This window comes from Gekko japonicus, unplaced genomic scaffold, assembly GCF_001447785.1.
Source record: "Gekko japonicus isolate JY-2015 unplaced genomic scaffold, Gekko_japonicus_V1.1 scaffold534, whole genome shotgun sequence".
NCBI lineage: Eukaryota > Metazoa > Chordata > Lepidosauria > Squamata > Gekkonidae > Gekko > Gekko japonicus.
This window is the reverse complement of record NW_015172021.1, coordinates 381108-387107: the sequence shown is the minus strand read 5'-3', so window position 1 is coordinate 387107 and position 6000 is coordinate 381108.

Sequence of the window (6000 nt, the reverse complement as noted above, 5' to 3'; positions counted from 1 at the left end):
AAAGAGTGTTCCCAAAGGGTGTGATGCAGCCTGCGAATGCTGTTGGTGTTGTTCAGTTGCACAGTCGAGTTCTACTCTTCGTGACCCCATGGACCACATCACGCCAGGCACTCCTGTCTTCTGCTGTAGGAGGTACCAAATGCAGAGTGCAGCTGAGAGTCAGTTACAGGGCTAACAAGAAATGGATAAACTGGCTGGAGCTTATACAAGGGAAGGGTTCCCAGTCATTTATCTCTGACTAGAAGTAAGGCCCGTTGTGGGAGGAAATACAACGAGCTCTAGAAAGAAGCTCCAGGTGAGTGTCCCGGCTGTGCCTGGTGGGGTGGCGGAGGGAAGGGGAAAAGAGAGGATGGCGAACCATGTTTGTTTTCTTCTGCTTAGCTATAAGACAGGGCTGTCTCAAGTCATTTTGCTGCCCCAAGCGGATAGTATGGGAGGAGAGCCACATGGTAACAGCCAGTATGGTTCCCTCCACCCCGACTTATGTTGATTTGGGGCTATGCAGTGGCAGCTAAGGTAGAAAAGCACCTCCTCTTATGCCATGTTTTCTGGGTTCCAAGGGTCTGGAAAGCGGTTCTATAGCCAGTTACAGGGCTGCCAATTCTGGGTTGAGAAATACCTGTACATTTGAGGGGTAGAGCCTGGGGAGAGTAGGTTGTGGGGTGGGGAGGGACCTCAGCAGTAGAGTTCACTGCCCAAAGTAGCCATTGTCTCCAGGAGAACTGATCTTGGTCATCTGGACATCAGTTTTAATAGCTGGAGATCTCCAGGTGCCGCCTTGAGGTTGGCTTATGTTACTTTGGGGCTATGCAGTCACAGCTAAGGTAGAAAAGCACCTCCTCCAGTGCCACGTTTTCTGGGTTCCAAGGGTCTGGAAAGTGGTTCCATAGCCAATTACAGGGTTGCCAACTCTGGGTTGGGAAATACCTGTAGATTTGAGGGGTAGAACCTGGGGAGGGCAGGATTTTGGGTTGGGAGGGACCTCAGCAGGGTATAATGCCATAGGATCTACTGCCCAAAGCACCCGTTGTCTCCAGGAGAACTGATCTTGGTCATCTGGAGATCAGTCGTAATAGCTGGAAAAAATTTTGTGAGGGAAATGATGTGCTGTGGCTGGGGAACATGGTGATTTCTGGGAGCTCTTCCAGCCCCACAGGAAGACTGGCAACCCCAGTGAACGTTTATGGGAAGATTGGGAGATGTATTTTAGCTCAGGACACATTCAATTACTCCCAACAGCAACAGCAAACTGTTTAGAATATTGGAGGCGAGGGCCAATCAGGCCGCCTACGCAAACGACCTTGAAAGGCTGGCCCAATCAGGTAGAAGGTGAGTCGTCAGGATCACGGCTAGCCTTTTATATATATCCGGATTCTCCCTGCCCTCTCCAGGATTGTTCTCCGGCTTGCAACTTGTATAAAGAAAAGTAATAAAGTAACATGGCAAGGTAGATTATAAAAGCATACATGAAGTGCCCTGAATACCCAAAAGCACTGCATAAACACTAAACATAATTATAAAGAAGCATCAGGACAAAGTTTGAGTCCAGCGGCACCTTGAAGACCAACAAAGTTTAATTCTGGGTAGACACTTTCGTGTGCACATGCACACTTCTTACATGAGAACTTCTACCCAGAATTAAACTTTGTTGGTCTTCAAGGTGCCGCTGGACTCACACTTTATTCTGTTGCTTCAGACCAACACAGCTACCCACCTGAATCTACAAAGAAGCATAATTAACAAATAATGCTTACTAAGCCCCCAATCACACGGTAGATTTTGGCTTGGGAGAGGGATGGATCGGGGGCGCAGCAAACGGGTGCGATCTCACCGCAACATCTGGGAAGCGGCGCACACCCGTCCCCGATCCATCCCTAAACCCGGAAAACCCGCTGCAAAAAAGAACCTCCTACAGAGGAGGATTTACCTGCAGCACCGCAGCAAGCAGAGCCGTGGGATCGGTGGCGCTCTCGTCGTCCGGAGCAATCCAGGCTCCCGGCCAAACTGCACACGTGCACACATGCGCAGTTCGGCTGCCTTGCTCCCTCTTCAGCAGCTTCCCCCCCCCCGGCATCTGCTCCTGCTGGAGGAACTACGTGGCGGCTCAGGGGATTTATGTGATCCCGCCACCACGTGTTTGTTTTGGTGCAGCTTTAAAAACCCGCACTTTGGCCGTACTCCCCCCCCGTGTGGCAGGGGCCTAAGATATTAATTTCTTCCTGCCCACAACATTTTATAAATGTGCACGATACTTGGTTGCAACGGCTCTTTCTGATCTGTGATCCTGGGCACCTCATGTTTTCCTGCTCTTTCTCCTCTAGACATGCTGGTGGAATCCGAGGGACCCATCGAGTTTGAGAATGCAAACGATCCGAGGAAAAAACCCGTCGGTATTAGTTCTGCTCTTGTCACCTCAAGTTAACATACAGCTCAGGGTAACGTTTGGAGGCAAAGAGAGGGACCGGGCGAATGGGCAGCCCATAGATTCCATGACAGGCTAGTCCACAATGACAGCTGGTGTAGGGAGCACAACAGACAGACAACTGCAGCTATTGCTTTTGTTGGGTCTGAGGGAGAGCAGTGCTGGGCAATTGCCGAAAGCTCCCAGGTGACCTCCCAGTAAGCCTAAAAGGGAGTTGAAACAAAACATGCCCGGATTAGAATCATAGAATGTTAGAGTTGGAAGGGACCTTGCAGGTCATTTAGCCCAACCCCCTGCACTCTGCAGGAGCAGAGCCGAAAGATAGCCCTGCATACCTATAACATAACCAAAAGATGGTCATCCAGCCTTCGCTTGAAAATGAGGATCTGGAAGACTGCAGGGTCAAATCCCGGGTCTGCCACGAAACCTTCCTGGGCGACCTTGGGCCAGCCACAAACTGTCAGCCTGACCTACCTTACAGGCTTGTTGGTAGAATAAAATGGAGAAGAGGAAAATGTTGTAAGCTGTTTTGGGACCCCCATTGGGAGAAAAGGTGGGGGGTATAAATACTCCGGCGTAAGGGCAATACTGGCTTCCCCCATGCTTAGCAATCATGACACAAGGTTTTTATTCGCTGCAGCAGAAGCAAAAGTTTGAAAAAATCTCAGACCTGCCACAATTTCAGGCTCTGTCTTTCTACATCTGAATGGAAAAAAAGGTCTCATAAGAACTTGTAATTTCTCTTCAAAATTAAAATGCTTTAAACTCACTTAGGCCCCGGTCACACAGGAGGTTTTGGCCCGGAAGAGGGACGGCTCGGGGGTGCAGCAAATGGGTGCGATCACACCGCAACATCTGGGAATCGCCGCGCACCCGTCCCCGATCCGTCCCTTCAGGCCTAAAACGCGCAGTAAAAAAGCCTCAACAAAAAGGTAGCACCAACCGGAAACGCCGCAGCAAGCGCGGCTGTCAGATCGCCGGAGCGCCCATCTTCAGGAGCATTCGAGGCTCCCAGCCAAACTGCGCATGCACACACGTGCGCAGCCGGCTGTCACATGCTCCCTTCTGTGGCTTTCCCCCCGGCATCTGATTGTGCCGGGGACCAACTGCACAGCGGCTCACAGGATCTGTCTGATCCCACCGCCGCGTGTCTCTTTTGGCCGAATCAATTTCCCCCCATGTGGCAGGGGCCTTAGACTGTTTTTGATCTTTGTTGACGTCAGTAATAACCTAATTGACTGTCAAATGCTAAGTGCTATTGCATGTCCTTTTCCGAATGTTGTTAGAATCGTTATCTGGTGGTTGTTGGATACAGAATGTCATTGCCTGTCAAATACTAGATACTGCTGCATGTCAGTGCAGCCAAGTCAAATATTAAGTACTATTGCATCCCAACTGTCATATGCAATGAACTCATAGAGCCAGTTTTGTGTAGTGGCTAAGAGTGGCGGACTCTAATCTGGGAGAACCGGGTTTGATTCCCCACTCCTTCACATGCAGCCAGCTGGGTGACCTTGGGCCAGTTACAGCTGTTTCAGCCCCACATACCTCACAGGGTTCTTTCGTGGGGAGAGGAAGGGAAAGACCACTCTGACACTCCTTTGGATGGTGAAAAAAGGGGTATAAAAACCAACTCTTTTTCTTCTTTTGATGTAGGATATATCAACCAAGTCCTGCATCTGTGACAACCACTACAATAGAGTTAAGTTATCAGCAGGCAAAAATCATTAAACGGATGCACAACATGCTTTCCCCATGTAATCTGCCTCAACTTTTCCTTTGCAAATGGAAAAAAAGTGGTGGAGTTTTCCCATAATCGTCCCCCACCTTACTCACAAGTAGGAATCTGATTTTTCTGTAAACTGAAGCAGCAATTAGAAAAACAAAGGAATTTGGGTGGGGATTGGGGGGATGACAGAAAGCCTCTCTGCACTTTGTATCAAATACTGTCACATCTGAATACCACTGGGTGTCCTCCACCCTATGCCAAGTACTATTGCATATCGGTTCCCAAACCGGTACGATATTAAATGCTTTGCAGGCCAGCAACCCAAAACCCAAAACAACACAGTGGGGTGTGCTGGTTAGAGTCGGACTAGGAACAGGGAGACCCGGGGTTAATTCCCTGCTCTGCCATGGAAACTTACCATGTGACCTCCGGCCAGTCACATACTCTCAGCTGAAACTACATTGCAGGGTTGTTGTCAGGATAAAATGGAACAGGAGAGAACAGTGTAAGCAGCTTTGGTGCTCACTGGGGAGAGAGGCAAGGACTTGCAATGTTCCCTCTAAGCAGAGTTAGTGTGAGCTAGCTCCCAGTTTTTTAGCCTCCGGCTCACACATTTTTGTCTTCGCTCAGGGAGGATGGCTCGGGAGCTAACTAATTTATGCTGCAGCCAAATCGCTCGCTCATGACTTTAATGCCAGCAGCTCACAATGTAGAAATTTTGCTCACAAGACTCTACAGCTTAGAGGGAGCATTCCAGGCCCCAGGGAGGCCAGGCTTGTGGCAACCAGGGCCAGGGCCTTTTCAGTGGCGGCTCCTACCTGGTAGAACAAGCTCCCAGAGGACAATCAGGGCCCCGAGGGACCTTTCACAGTTCCACAGGGCCTGCAAGACGGAGCTCTTCCGCCAGGCTTTTAATTAGGAGCCATCGCCACCACCACCACCAACTACCTCATGGGAACATGGGGCGTTGGGATGGCCCATTATAAGATCGATGGCACACTATAAGATTGAGTTACAGTAGTCTGATGGAGCGGTGGGTGCTGCCTTCTGACACACTTCTAGTGATATCAGGGGGTGTGGCCTATGCAAATAAGGTATGCTAATGAGTTATGCTAATGAGCTCCTGCACCTCTTTTTCTACAAAATGACCCCTGATGGCACCTATATGTTTCTATGGTGGGGTAAACAGCAGCTCCCTGGGACAGTTCTTTTGGGGGGCAAACAGTGTGTGTGCCTGTGCAAGTGGGCAAGCCGGCAGGCAGGCGAGTCTTAAAACGCCTCCATCATTGTCCTAATTTGCAAAGGGCTTCCGCCCACCTGGTAACTGAACATTCATGGAGTTCACAGAACTCACCTCACAGGGATGTTGCAAGGCGAAGACAGAGGAGGACAGAGGAACATTCTATTTGAGGTGAGACATATAATTATTTTATTTTATTATAACTATTATTAGTTTCCCTTTCTTCCATTGTAGATTTCACCATCCTCCTCCTCCTCTTCCTCCATGTATTATGATCAAAGGTCAGCCAGCACCAGCATAAGAGCAGGAGGTAAACACAAATACAAATATGCAAAAGGAATAACAGCTCTTAACCCCTGTCGCTAATTCCAATAAGACAAGATGGGTAAGGAAAGGATTGGAGCACCTGCGTTCTTCGGGACCCAGCCAAAGTGCAAAACTGGGCCACCTTCGAGGGTGATTTCGTGAAGGCAGTGTTTCCCAACCTGTGGGTTGCAAAGCCAGCCCTCCCTTTCCATTGCTCCCTCTCGTATTTTGGAAACGAGATCTGACCCAGAGAACAGTCTCTTCCATGTCATACATTAGTTGGTATTTTTTCTTCATTGCATA